The 16,174-nt window shown below is 36.6% G+C and overlaps 1 protein-coding gene across 2 annotated transcripts in view; it reads right to left on the reverse strand.

Moving 5' to 3' along the window:
• HPSE2 (heparanase 2 (inactive)) overlaps positions 1 to 16,174 on the reverse strand; it is a 660,017-nt gene that overhangs the window by 634,972 nt on the left and 8,871 nt on the right. The gene's annotated exons all lie outside the window — the stretch shown is intronic.

Genomic DNA, 16,174 nt, shown 5'->3' on the forward strand with positions numbered 1-16,174 from the left:
CCAGGAACTGCAAGCAGTGTAGAAAATCAGTTGCTAGGCTGGGAACTGAATCCAGGAATTCTAGTCCTCTTCATATCCAATTACTAAAAGTTGTCCATTTAGCTTTTGTCTGTAAAATTTTTAGTTGTTCCTTGTAATTTTTTTTCCTTTTGAGTAAACAAGCTAGCTCTAAGACAGCAAGACTCTCAAGATGTAAGAGCTCCTTCTTCACATGCAAGCTGCAGTTTCACAAGACCTCTATTTTCTACATGTGAGTATCTTAATACATTAGACTTGTAGATTCTCTTTAGACTCCAGGGCTCTTCTGGTCAATGGGGATTGCAAATGCAGATCCAGAAACAACTCCTAGAAAGACAACACCTTCAAGTTACATGAATTAAAGACTTGTTCTCCATTTTAATGGATTCCAGACCACCACAACCTAACCCATTCATTATTTTTTCAACAAATATTATTGAGCATATACTATGTTCAGGTTCACTAAAATACACTGATTTTTAAAATACCACCATACATTCAATAACAGACATGCAAAAGACAGAGATCTACTCTAAGATGAAGTGTGGAGTGAGTCCTTAGGCATCATTACTTTATAGTCAGAGGATCATTAGCCTCTCTCTATCTTTTAAATGTTGTAAAAGTGTGTTAAAACAAGAATTCAATACACATAAATAAGTGTTGTGACCATCCACTATTTACTCATCACTGAACTTGGTATTATGAGATTCTAAAATGGATTGGAAGCAACCATGTATCGGAAAAACATAGATTTTCTGACTCTGTCAAATTCTAGTTGTAGACTTGGACAAGTTACTAAATCTCCCTGAACTCAGTTTCCTCCTATTTAAACGGTGGTATCTGGAAAATCTGCCTAGTAAGGTTGCTGTGAGGATTCAATGAGATGTAAAATAAAGTGCCTTGCAGAGGGTAGGTGCTCAGGAACTGTTTATTCTCTTCCTTTCAAAGAAATTAGGGCACTAACCCTCATTAAGAGGTTACCATTTTCATAGAAGGCCTAGAACAGTAAGACCAACAGTAAGACCAAATGGAAAGTGAGAAATACCAAAGGCAAAAGCATTGCATCAAAAAGCCTTCATTATACTCATCAACTAAAAAAAACATTCTTTTAGCAATAAACAAAATGTGACATATCCATACAGTGGGATAGTATTTGACAATAAAAACAAATGAGGTACCAATATAGCTACAATAAGCATAAACCTTGAAAACATTATGCTAAGTTAAAGAAATCAGTCCCAAAGAACCACATATTGTACAATTCCGTTCATGAATAGGCAAAACCCACAGAGACAGAAGGTATATTAGGGGTTGCCTTGATTAGGGGAGGGGAGAATCTAGGGGGAGATAACTAAGCAGTGCAAGGTTTCCTTCTGGAGTGATGAAAATGTTCTAAAATTGACTGTAGTGATGGTTGCACAACCCTGTGAATATACTATAAGCCATTAAAGTATATACTTTAAATGTGAGCCATACTGAATGTAAATTATATCTCAAGGAAATTTTTTTTAAAAGATTAAATGAGATAATGCTTACAGCACCTTGGAAGAGCTCAAAAAATGTAGATTGTTGATGTACTGACATTATTTCCAGAAGAAAATACATTTAACCTCCATTTTTTTCATGTACGCTATTGATAAGAATCACCTGGACCCTTAACATCAAAATTATAAAACCACTCTGTAATACAGAAAAAAACTTAAGAAATCTTGGCAATGGTCTTAATAACCTACACTCTTATAAACATTTACAACAATCAGAATAACAGAAAATCTGTCTGGTGACACCTGTGAAGCTGTCCCCAAGTACTTCAGGTAAAGCTTACTGCCTATTCCTCTGTAATTTGTCTATTCATGTTTCTACACATCACTATCTATTGCATATGTCACTTTTTCCTACTAAGTGTAAGTTCTATTAGAGCAAGGACTATATCCTTGAATGAGCATTTAACAAAAATTCAAGGATTTCTTGTAATTTCTCATCTATCTAAACCTCTGTTTCAGCCTCCTTAAAAAAGAGGAAAGGGTTTTAAAAGCTAAGCAACTTAACAATTACACCCCATATTCCTACCTCACAGATGAAAATGCCTCAACAACTAGTTTTGCCACAGACATGAAGTTCCAAGGACAGGAAAGTCCTCAAGGACAGGAAAATAACCTGAAACAGGCTATTTAGCCCTGGGAAAACATTGAAAAGTTTATATAATCAGCCCATGATCTCTGTCACCATCACTAAAGTAAAATGGATGAGAGGCCCCTCCCAGTTCCTCATTAGGCTGCTGCCTTTCAGTGAACAGTTTCCCCTTCTGGCGACCATAGGTACCAATATTAGTAACTAGTAGCAAAGCTTTGCTACTCCAAGTATGGTCCCCAAACTAGCAGCATAGGAAAGACCTAGGAGCTTCTTAGAAATGCAGAATCTCATTTTTAACTAGATCCAGGTGATTTACATGCATATAAGAATTTAGGCATCACTACGATAGAGCTGGCTATGCCTGGGCTTTAGAGTCAGACCGTGTAGATTTGAACTCCACAACAGACCAGCTTGGGTACCTTAGGCAAATCACTTCACCCAAAGGTTCTTACTACAACGTGAACTTTAGAAGCACCTGCAGAGATTTTTAAAAATCACAATGCCTCAGCCCAACCCCAAGGGCCTAATATTTTTTTGAAGCTTTCTTGGCAAATTCTAATGTGCAGCCAGAATTGAGAACCACTGACTAACATCTCTAGGCTTCTATCAAATGGGACAGTTAAGAGTACCTACTTTATGGGGTTGTGAAGAAAAAATACTGATCACCTTTGAAAAGCTTTTGGCCCAGTACTTGGAATGTGTAAGTACTCAATAATTGGTAGTTATTATCATCATACCTGGAAACTGGAAAAAATAACTGTCCTGGAGAATGAATTAAAACAAAACAAAACAAAACAAAACAAAAAAAAAAACAGGCTCAAATATACTAGTCTGGCCCCACCCTATGGGCAGGTACCTGCCAAACTCATGAGGCACCAAAGAAAGGACACAATCAAAGAATGCATTATCCCCAGGATGAGTTTTTCCTTAGCAGCAAACTGTTGATTGAAGCTTCAAGGAAACTACAGTGTGTCAGGTAAGGGATAAACCTTCTCTGCAAGGTGTCAGAAAAGGCCAGCACCCTTACTTGGAATGTACCGATGGGGCGGGGCGGGGGGGGGGGGGGGAGGACTATTTCAGCAGTTCTGTAACACAGGAAATCCCCCTTACCACACCTTCCTGATTTACACTGATTCTTGATACACACCACATGTGTCCTCAACTCTTTTCCCCTCCCCCCCCCAAGTTTTCAATCATTCTGTTCCACATTTAGGTGATGAAAACTTAAAACCTGTGGTTATACCTTCTACGAGAAATTTCATTTTGAAAGCTTGCTAAATTTCAACTTTATTGCCATGAGGAAACAGAAGAAACAAAAGACCTCAGTCATCTACTAACACAAAAACCCCTAGTGAAGACATTTAATAAGTGTAAGTTTTCTGCTGCAAGTTGTTGAAACTCCTGACCTTTGGACTGGAGTGCCATTCATTTGCTTCTACAAATGGTCTATGAAACAATACCATTTATTTTTGTAATAGTTTTAGGTTACATGTTTAGTTTCACCTATGGATTTTAACTTGGCTAAGCCTGGCCTGTAGTTCCTTTTGAATTTATATCTCACTGGAATTAACCTGAGTCTACTCTTCCAAAGGGATTCATAATGGCCTGGCAAATAATTCCACAATCTGGTTTTTCAACAATTGCAAGGAAATAAACACCCAGATGAAAACAGAATACCTATCAAGGCACTGAGAGACACGTAAAGATTTATCTCAAAGGCGATTACAAAGATTTTTTTAAACTGTGCATGGTTTAGTGACTATTATCACCAAAAAGCTCATGCTCTATTTCCAGCTCTGCCTACTCACAGGGGGCCTGCCCATAGTAAATGAAACAGACTCCTCCTCCCTTTCACTGGGTGCACTGTGATAGCTAATGAATGTCGGCTTTTAAATTCTTTGTTGGAAGTCTCCTCAGAGATACTGGCATCCCACAGAATGCTCTCAAAAGTCCCCTGGTCCTATTCTCTGGGCTAGTTCTAACCTCACCCTGGGTTTGGACCTCAGTCTCAAGGGAGTCTAAGATTCAGGTGGCATCTCAGAGAATGGCATTCTGTGGCCTGTTCAGGGGTTAATGAAAACCAGTTCAAAAAGATGCAAGAATCCAAACTGCAAGAATCTAAACTGGACTCCAGCACACCATCAAGCAAACACACCCTCTCACAAAAGCCACAGACCCATTCCAGCCTCCCGTACAACTTGTTTCAGAGTGTCCCAACCACTGCAGAATACAAGCACCCACCTGGTTCACTGTAGTGGAGTAAAGGGACCGTCATTAGCTACGGTGCCTCATTTAACAGCATCCGGCTGGAAGGCAGAGGTGCTGCATTCTAATCCCAGCCCTGCCACTTAAAAACCATGTTACTTTGAACAACTTCCTTGAGTCTGTTTCTCATTTATAAAATGAAAATGACAAAATCTAAAATAAACTTACCATACACAGTCCCTGTAAGGATCAGGAATGTTTTTATAATCTTTAAAGAACATTACAAATGTAAAGTGTAATCATTTTTCTCCTGCAAACAACTGAGTAGGGAGCTATTCAAAAATGGCTAACTTCTGCCTTTTTTAGTTTGTTTCCAACAAAACATCATGCCAGGTCTTCATAAATCTGACTTCTTTGGCTGACTGATATTCAAATCCACAGAGCAGCTTTAATGAGATGAGTGACATTCAAAGAGAATCAAGAAATCCTCACCTAGGATTTCTTTCAAATCACACAGTGATATAACATTTGAACAAAAACTCAAAATATTTTGCATGTCACTTTCCATCTGTATCCAAAACTTTACAAAGCACTTATTTCACTAAAGGAAACCATACTTTGATGCACAGAATTAGTTTTGCTGTGGCTGTTTTCTTGACATTTACTCAAAGAATGTATTATAGCTAAAAGGATTAAAATGGATAAGGGTGTTTAAAAAGATGTTAGAGGAAAATAAATAATTTAAATCAAATTCAAATATGAAGAAAGAAATATGATACTGCAGCACTGCTCTGTTACAAACTATAGTCAAATAGCAAACAGAAGCTCTTGCAAAAATGTACCAGTGAAAGAATTAAAGAGAATGGTTAAATTACAGCTCATGCACACGTGGATTATGTACTCACTAAAAAAGAAACCATGGTTACTGACTAAAAGGTTATCTATATAAGCAAGTTATACAATATGATCGCAATTATATATATAAAAGTTTATATACATCTGTATACATAGAAAAAGGTCTGAAAAGTTACATGCCAGACCATTAAAAGTGATTATATCTGGGGTGCCTGGGTGGCTCATTTGGTTAAGTGTCCAACTTCAGCTCAGATCATGATCTCAGTTTGTGAGTTTGAGCCCCACGTCAGGCTCTGTGCTGACAGCTCAGAGCCTGGAGCCTGCTTCGGATTCCGTGTCTCCCTCTTTCTCTGCTTTTCTCCCACTCATGCTCTGTCTCTCTCTCTCCTTCAAAAATAAATAAACATTAAAAAAAATTTGTTAAGTGACTATATCTCTAAAGTGGGACTAGGGGTCATTTAGTATGTGTACCATCAAATTGATATTAGTGAGTATATATTAGATTGGTAATAAAATAAATAAAAGCATAAACTTTTAAAAGTAAAAATATGAATAAAGAAGTTGAGCATTAACCAGAAATATCCTATAATATTTTTATAAAGCAAAAACAATGAACATAAGAGAGCTTATTCCCTTTAGTATATTAAGCTACCAAATAAATGGCAGATAATAAGTCAACAAGTATTTGCTGAAGAGCTACTGTGTAAAAGGCACTCCACTAGATATTATAGAAACAAAAGAAATGATATAATGACCACTCTCGCAGTGATCTAAAATCTAAGGGTAGAGCATGGCAAAGGAGTGATTTTTAGATAATAAAAGGCTCAGAAACTCAGGCTTGATGAATGTTTCATGAGGGAATAAATTAATCAAATCACTTTGAGCTGAGTACTGAAGAATTCATAGAGGAGGAGGACAAATTTGAGCAGAGATTTGCAAGGTAGGAAGAATTCAGAAAGTGGTAGAAAGTGGGCAAACAGATGATAGAGTGGGGAATCCAAGGGTTAGAAATGAAGGCAGAGAGAGAGGCTGACTCTCGAGGGCCTTGGAAAGCTAGAGGAGAGTGAGAACTTGAGTGAGCAGACAAGAGATGTCTCTAAAGTTTTCTAGCTGAGCAATTAAAGGGGGACAGTGGAGTTTCAGAAAGATTAATCAGGCAGCAGGACAGTGAGAGGACAGAGACAGGGAACTGAAAGAGAAGTGACAGAATGAGGTGACAAGTGACCAAATCAGATGGAAACTGCCACAAAGGAAATATACTTTTCATATAGCCCCATTCTCAAACTTTCAAATCAGACTCAAGCTAATATAAATCCTGAGGAAAGGCCTTGGAAGCTTTCTTGGTAGAAGAACAAGGAACATGGTGCTGTTAGGCTATAATAAGGAGAGTGACAATGACCAACTTCAGACTGAGAATGTCCTGGGTCCAACAACAGCTCTGCCACTTAACCGCAGAGTTACTTAAATCACACCTAAGACTTTCTGTAGAATTATAAACCTCTTTGTTCCTTGGTTTCTTCATTTTAAGTGACCATAAAAGTGTTCTCCACTTGAATTTAACACAATCTCATTTCAAAGAAAAAGACACAGAGGGAGGTATAAAGGGTCTTCTTGAAACTTTACCCTTATCCATTCCCTTACTCTTCACAGGGTTTCATTGGGCCTAGAACTTAAAGCAGAGTATAGTTCCATTTATAAATAAAAAAATAAATAAATAATAATAATTCTAAAACTGCCCAACAGTTTGATTGTAACTTGCCAACAACTTTTCAAATATACTTATTTTTCTGCTTTTTATCCTGCCATTTCCCTTATGTCAGTAACACTATTTATCCATTTCTATTATTCTCTTCAATGCATCCATTTCAAAAAATACCTCCTTCCCAGAGAAATTAGTAAGTTCTATTCCACATTAGCTCAGTTGTTGTTCTATTACTTCAATATGTCATAAAGTGTGACAACCATCTCTTTCAATTGTTCATGTGTCTATGGTTACATTCTTTTGTTGTTTTACCTAACAACTATTTTGTGTTCTAACCCACAAGACTTTAAATTATCCTCATGGGAAGGCCTATGGCACACATATTTTTAATGACTGACAATGTTTAACATAGGGCTTTTGAGTGCCAGACAGATGAATGGATGAATGAATAAAACAATGAATGAGTCAAAGACGGGACCCCTCTCCTACCTAAGCAGGGTAAAGAGAAGACAGGACTAGGTTCTAATTATGGCTCTACCAACTACTCATCTTTATGACCTTGAGCAAATCACATCTTTTCTGAGTCTCAGGTTCTTCGTACCCACACACAAGGCTTCTCATCAGATTGATTTGGTTTTTTTTAATTTTTTTTCAACATTTATTTATTTTTGGGACAGAGAGAGACAGAGCATGAACGGGGGAGAGGCAGAGAGAGAGGGAGACACAGAATCGGAAACAGGCTCCAGGCTCTGAGCCATCAGCCCAGAGCCTGACGCGGGGCTCGAACTCACGGACCGCGAGATCGTGACCTGGCTGAAGTCGGACGGTTAACCGACTGCGCCACCCAGGCGCCCCTCATCAGATTGATTTAAGAACTAAACGAAGTAACATATGTAAAGCACAGTTAAGAGTGCAACAAACAGTAGCTATTATTGGCATAATTATTATATATCCTCAAGGCCAGGTCAAGAGCCCTCCTCCTAAGTCACCTGTCCTGACTACTCTAGCTCTCACTTAACCTCCTCTCAACTCTTATAGTCCTTACAGCTTGTCCTACATCATTTAACATTTGACTGTATCCTATCTAGTTCTCGTTGTTATTATTTCTTGTATGTCTTACGTGTCTGAAAAAGATATTTAAGCCTGCAGGTTTAATAACTGATGTCACCCAACTCATTCACTGGGTGGTCTTTGGCAAGTTACCCACTCTGTGCCTCGTTTCCCCATCTGTCAAGTGGGAAAAAAACAGTGCTTTCCTCATGGGATTGATAAGAGAATTAAATTTGTTAATGCATGTAAATTCCTTAAAATAATACTTGGCACATAATATGCACTCAATAACATTAAGTAATATTATTAATATATCATTACTATCATTAAGCTACAGAAAAATATCCACTCTTATTTCAGAGTATACCACAACTCTGGGCAATTTACCTTTTTTCAGCTTTCCAATCTCACCTTCGATACTTCAAGGCATTTTTGCCTTTCCAGGGCAAGTGAGAATAAGACACTGGTTTAATCCCCAACAATACAAACATCCTCAATACAAATATATACATATAGCTATGTGCTCCATCTTTCCTATATGCAGCTTACATTTTTTACTCTTTATTCTTTGCCATAAAAAGCAAAACACATGTATTAAGGTTTGTAAATAATATAAACACTTTGTTTGACTTAAAGTGTCTGTTCCATGCAGTGGGTTGATAGTTATCTCTATATGGATTTTTATGTGTGTCAATACCAGTGTGTTTTGATTGTAAATTCTTAGAGACAAAAATGATGTCTGCTTAAGTTAATCAAACATCAATTCTGGGGCACTTGGACTAAATGAGATTGAGTATTCAGAGAAGAATTTCAGAAAAAGTCAGAAAATGAGGAGGGATGAATGGGGATTGGCTTAACAGAAGGCTTAATAAGAGAAAAGACGGGCAGAGCTTTGAAGGACAAGTAAAATTTTCAATTCAAGAGGGAAGAGGCATGTTCAAGGTGGAGGATATATAAGCAAAGTGGAGGGACTAAGCAAAGATTAATCTGACTGAAGTAGAGAGATAATACTGAGACCACTCTGAAATTCTACAAATATACAAGACCATAGCACTTTGAGACTGCAGTTCATGCTTTATTCCTCTTGGTAGCCCCAATATCTAACACTAAGCTTGGCACAGAGTTGATTATATTAAAATGTTATTAAATTAAGCAAAATTACAGTTTTTCACTATACTAAATTGAAGAAAACTGACAGAACTGAACCTCACTCAACCAAATCATGAAACCAAAGGACAGCAGAGTTCAACAAGGTACCTATACCTTGTTACACCAGCCACTAATCTAGAAATATGTATTTACCCTGACTACATCACTATCCACAGATGAGTGCAAGAAATAAAACACATCAAATTCTCTCATGCTAGTATCCTCTCTCTCTCTCTCTCTCTCTCTCTCTCTCTCTCTCTCTCTCTCTCTCTCTCTCTCACACACACACACACACACACACACACACACACCCTTCGGTGTTCCCAATCCACTGCCTCATAGACTGAGATAGCTGAAAACTTGATTAAGGCACTACAAAGCACCGAAGTTAATCCATTTTGATGAAGGATTCACAGAAGAGGCTCCTGATTCTAGGAACCCGGACCATGTGAATGGCAGCATGATCAGACCCAGGGAATCATGAAAGAAATGTCTCTTCTTCTATGAAGTACTCATCCCATCAGGAGGGCTTGGGAGAACAGGAGAGACAATTTAAACTCATTTGGCAAGAGAAATGATATTTGGTATTGGCAACAGTAGCACAATTGTGTTGTTCAGGAACACATAACTGTCTGCATTACCTTTGATCCCAATGACCAGGTGATAAATTATACAAATGTGGTTGTGACTGTAAGGTTTATTTACTGGACTTTCTGATTCCCTGAAATTAACCAAGCTACCTTTACTTGTAACAGATCCCAGAGTTTCCTAATCTCTACCACTTTCAGCACTCTACAGATGGCCACAATGATTAAGTTGTGGCTAAATGAGAGGATGACTACATCTTTGTGAGATGCCATATTCAAATTCACAGTGAGCTTCAGCTAGCACTCGGGACTTGGGTACCAAATTTTAAACATTACAGAAAATGCATCCATTTTGTTTCTAAAAGGCAGAATAAAACATATATAAAACTTCAGGTGATTTCTGACACCCTTTAATAAAATATTAAATTGAATCAAATCCTTCTAAAGTTGCTGGCAGACAAATCATGAAATACCAAATGAAGAAGCTGGAAGTTTTTCTTCAGCCTAAAAATCTCCAGCAACTGCTTTTGGCTGCGACTGCTAAAGTGACAAGAGATCAGTAGTGTGTAATTTGACATTAATGCCTCGGCCTCATTCATCTTCTCAGCCTCAGTGTCAAAGAGGAACTAGATGCCTGCTCAATGAGTAAATTCATGAATGAATGAATATTATAGAATATTAGCCTGTTATTATTCTATAAGAAGGATAATGTAAAACTTATCAAGCAAGTTCCAAAGCCTTTTCTTTTATATACCCTAAATTTAAATTTTAAATTGTGCAATTTTAAATTCAATCATGATTCATAACTCAAACTTCACCAAGTACAATTATAAAACACTTCAGCTAGAGTATGTGAACATGTGTAGTAATTTTAAAAAGAGGGCAAGGGTCACTGCCCATGTTGAAAACATGTCCTTCTCCTCTTCAATGGAATAAGAGAACTTATAACAGCCTCTATTTTTGTATAGGAACAATACTATTTTGCTATGCCTAAAACTCAAGATTCTCGTAATCTAATCTAGACTGACCCAACCAACTTTTTCCCTCAAACATGTACTTCCTTGTTCTTCTTCTTCAATTACATATTTTGGAGCTAACAAAAATACATTAGAACTTCTTAAAACTTAATTTAGACATAATTCTAATAATATGAGCTTTTCTTAGAATCATTTCTAAGATGTACTTTATTTTTTATATTTTTTAAATACAAACATTTCTGAATTAACAAAAAAATGTGCAAATAGGCTTCTATAGAAAAATGACATATGGGGCACCCGGGTGGCTCAGTCAGTTGAGCGTCCGACTTTGGCTCAGGTCATGATCTCACGGTTCGTGAGTTTGAGCCCTGTGTCGGGCTCTGTGCTAACAGCTCAGAGCCTGGAGCCTGCTTCAGATTCTGTGTCTCCCTCTCTCTCTGCCCCTTCCCTGCTCATGCTCTGTCCCTCTCTCTCTCTCTCTCTCAAAAAGAAATAAACAGTAAAAAAAAATTTTTTTAAAGAAAAATGACATAGTTGTAGCAACATGAACTAAGATAATTCCTAACATGTACCTTCTGTGCAGCCAGGATGGTCTCCTTACTACACAAACACATATTTAGACTTTGCCTCATGCTCTTTCCCTTCAGTTAAATGTCCTCTCTTCTTGTCTCTACCTGCCTAAAGTCTACCTATCTTTCACAAGGCCCAGCCTAACTCCTATTGAAATCTGGCCCATATTCATCTCTACTTTTCCTGTTACACTTGGGAAACTATTATGTCTCACTTAGTACTTCTTTCCATATTGTCTCTGAGTTACTCTTAAGTTTTATCAGTATAAACATTATCTCACTAATTAAGTTATTAGTTCATTGACAGTGGGGACAGTGTCTTTTGAAGGGTATAGGTCAGTTATTTTGTAGAATGTCTTTCAGTTTGTTTTCACTAGTGGTTTTCATAATTACAGAGAATTAGAAATTCTTGCAAAGAATATCATAAAGGTGATGTGCCTTCTCATCATATCTTATCAGGGAATACATGACTTATCTGTTTATATTAAGCTTGATCACTTTGTTGAGATGATGTCTGTCTGCTTCTCTACTGTCAAGTTAGTTTTTTCCTTTTTACAGACCCTCTTCTTCAGAAGCAAATCATCAAATCCAGCATACACTTACAGGGACAAAAGTTACGTTCTACCTCCTAGACAAAGAAGATTTTGTGGACACAAACTAAAACCACCACAACAACTCATTAATAAATATTATGGGAGACATGCTTTGAAGTTATGCAAATATCCAGTTTTATGTTAAGGTCTCACCTACTTATTTTAACACTGATTAGTAGATCTTGCCTATAGCAATTATTACTGTTGTGTTCTAATGGTGATTTGGGACACTATCTCAATATTCTGCCATTCTTTGCCCAGCATGAAACTAAACAGAGTAGATAATTAATAAATACCTGTTAAATGTAATTGAATTTCAAGAAACCTTTCTGTGAAATACAATGAGATGGTAAAAGGTAGGGAAGTTCAAAGCAAATATGTATTTTGGCAGTTGTGCTATTCTTAGGTCTTATGTCTTGATTGATGGAAAGGAAATAGAAAGAAAAAGAATTAACGACCTCACCTCTAAAACTGGGAAAACTTTCAGGAGAAAGACGAACAATAATAATAGTCATATAGTGCCTTAGAGTGTATAAATTGCACTCACATTCATCATTTAGAATTTGAGAAGGTCTCTGAAGAGAAAATCTTCAAGATGAGGGAGATTAAAAAAAACAACTTTCAAAGTTTGTGAAAAAGAACTATTAAATCAGGAATTGGAAAATCAGGCATAAAACTATATAAGACGCAAACAAGGAAAAGCAAAAGTCAAGGCAAAGAAGAAACAGATACAATATAAAAACAGTATAGGTCCAGTGCAAAGCTTTAAACCAGGTGGTAAGGTTGATTTAATGCATAGCATGAAACCAAGATGACTTAGACTACTTAAGAGTACATGGTTAAAATAATGAAGAATGTCATTAAAATAAGCATTAAGAATGGACTTATAAGATTGTGCATTGAAAGTAAAAAAGGAATAGAATCTTCATATACTAATTCACTCATTTCTTCATTAATCACCTCCATCTTCCTAGGGCTTTAACAGTGCTCTTAACCCAATATATATCCAAAAATATTTGCCAAAGCTCTATATAATGCTAGACATTTCAGAATACACAATAATTAGATATGGTCCCTTCGTATAAAGATGTGTATTCTAATTGAAAAGGTAAAGCATTTAATGGAAAGGAAAACTTTTCATATACATAAAGTTAAAGAGCAAAACAAGGCAGAAGGAGCCAAAAAGAACAACATAAAGAGTAAGAGCTACAATGGTCCACAGAAAGAAGAGATCAGTACACAATGACATGCTCAGGAAAGGCCTTGTGAAAATAAGGGGCATTTGCAATGGGCCTTCAGGAATTGGGTAGGGGGTGAGACTTGAACAGAGCCAAGAGAAAGGCATTCGAAGCAGAGATATCTGGCTGAACAAAGGTATAGGGTTGAAATAATGAGGGTGCTTTAAGGAGACCATGAAAATCAAGGACTGTAAGAAAAAGTATATGAAAACACAGGATCCAAAATGTAAGCTGAACTTGAAATGTGAAAGGCTCTGAATGTAAAGTTGAGGAGTTTGAACATTTTCTGAAAGCAATCCAAAAATAATCAGAAATTCTGAGAAGAGTGATATAATATGTATGATATTTTAGATATTAAGCTGGCTTTTGATGTGCATAATAAATGGTGTGTACGAAAGGTAAGGAAAAAGGTAAGATTCCAAGGTATAAAAAAACAATCCTATTTTTATTTCTTCCATCATCACCATGTTTGTATGAAATTCAAGCTGCCTAAGCATAGAGTAGATAACTGTATTAAAAGAGTAACCAGAGACCATCCCAAAGTGATACGTAAACAATAGTTTTAGAAAGTTAGAGAAAATGCAGTGGCATTAAAGTGCTTCAAAGTATTTGGAAAATAGAAGCCACTTGACTTAACTGCCCTATTAATTCAGGGGGAAACAACAACAAATCACAGCAAGGTGGTTATATGAATACATTAACTATAAAAGTGTATTTTACCCAAGTACTATTGGTTCATTTTACTCTTAGCATATAACAAAACTAAAGATTAGTCTCTTGTCTCATTACCATAAAAAAAGTAAGCCACCCTGTTCTCTACCTGGGTCCCTTAAAAACAATTCTCCCTACATTCACTTAATCCTTTTTACCAATTCCCCAATTCTATCTCCTTTCTTCTGTATAAATTTCTGTCTCATCACATCTTATTCACTCCTTAATCCCACCTTAAAATATTAAATGTTATAAATATTCTGAAATTGCCCTTAATAAAAGTAAGATCCTTAGTCTTTATAAAGTGCTTTGTAACTGACAAAATATTTTACACACATTACTTCTTAAAAGCCTCACAGAAGCAATGCACAGCAGGTATTATCATCATCCATATGCTACAGAGAAGCAGCAAGCCCAGGGCCACACCATCAAAAGTGATAGAGTGAGGCCTGCAATATAGGCTTTCTAAATCCAAATTCCATATTCTCTTAACTATAGCATTCAATTTCATAATTTGCCAGTAGGGTATCTTATTACTCAAAATGTATGTCATTACTCTGTATCATGTTTAAGTCAATACATCTTTTTTTTAATAAGGTGCTTATGCCCAAGTGCCTATTACAGGGCCATTTGCTAAGAAGACCTAATTATTTTTAAGATGTTCATGATGAGATAATTATCACTGGATAAAGAGTGACAACTAAAGTATAATGTTTGCAAAATTACTAAGACTCTACCGAAAACATTTTTGCCTTAAATTCTGTAATGCAACGTGCAACAACAAAGACGATATGGGTGATTTAAGGATATCTGAGCATCAAAGGGCAGAAATAGGGCACTCCTACTCTCTTTAACTCTGCTAAGGTCTCAAATACTGACATAGTTCAGAGCATCTTATTACTGGAGAGACATAAATCAAAAGGAGTTCAGCTAGGAGCAATAAAACAGATTAGCGTCTGGAAGTACTGACTTTAAAGAAAGTTTTAAAGGAATTAAATCCAGGTAGTCTAGATAAAAAACAGCTATCAGGAAACCTTTTTTTTTTTTTTTGAAGCTGACACTCACACCAAAGACAAATTAGTTTGAAGACAGAGGTCTTAAAAATGCAAAAAAAGAAAAAAAAAAAAAAGAAAGAAAGAAAAAGAAATAGTCATAAATATTTAGAGAATACTGTATTTAAAAAAAAATTCAGGATAAATATGCTGGCAAAAACCTACGGGACAGAAGAACTCTTTCCCATAAGTGTGATAAAAACTACATTCCTAGAGATATTTAATACCAGGTTGGACAAAACAAGAAAAGGATTCCATATGGAATGATCCTGTACTGGCCCCTGAAATGGTGGGAAGATTGAAGATGACCTCTTAGATCTTTTCGATTTCTGATTTTTTCTAAATGCTATGAAGTTTTATGGGGCACGGCTTTCTGCCAATTTCCTTTCTCCCCATGATGCCCACTTTCTCCTTTCACAAAGGGAAACAAATTGTATCCTTCATTTTAAGCAGATCTCATGTTCTCAATGAATTGGTAATATAATCCTAGGTACATGTTTGGGAGAAAAAGGCCAATTCCTATAATTTATAATGGTCAGTGGTTCTTGGGGCTCTTCTACATTTTTCCACAAACCAAAGAAGTAGTTCACACGGATTCAAACCAGAGCTGTTTCATCAGGAAAACCAGTAATATTCTCCCTTCTCATGTCTGAGCACAGAGTTGACAGTGACCCTGGAAGCTATAAGGCCCTGGGTCAAGTTACCATCAGAGCTGCTGCAGGATTAGCTTTTACCTTTCAGCATTTTATGCTAAGTGACAGCAAAATCTATTGCAATCCACATTTTTATGGTAATGACATTTACCTTTGAAAAGATGTCACCTTAAACTCCTATACACTTTGGCAAATGTTATGAGTAAGTCCTATTCTTGCTTTAAACTCAAGAAGACTCAGCTTTGCTCTTTCTCCATTCTGACACTTAAAAAAAAAAAAAAAGTTTCTCAGCCACTCTTGAAATATATCTCTCCAGAATTCCCATTCAGTGAAACCCCAGAATATACAACGACATTTCCTTGTTTTGCTGATTTACAAGGACAAGATGTAACAAAATCCAGGGAGCTCTAAGAACCTGTCCTTGAGCCCTTTAAAAATAAAACTGAGGCTCACTTATAAGAAAGGACAGCAGAGAAGAGATAACCCTCCAAGAATGGACACCAATACCTCTTTTATACAATCTAAACAGCCTCAGTAGCTGAGGACCCACCAATTCCCATCCTGACTATTTGAAAGACTTATGTCCCCCTCTCCGCAAAGAAAGTTCATATATATTAATACTATACCCTCTAAACAAAACTTTAAAATGCCATTTTCATTTCTTCCTGGTAAAAATGAGACT

This window comes from Acinonyx jubatus, chromosome D2, assembly GCF_027475565.1.
Source record: "Acinonyx jubatus isolate Ajub_Pintada_27869175 chromosome D2, VMU_Ajub_asm_v1.0, whole genome shotgun sequence".
NCBI classification, from domain to species: Eukaryota; Metazoa; Chordata; class Mammalia; order Carnivora; family Felidae; genus Acinonyx; species Acinonyx jubatus.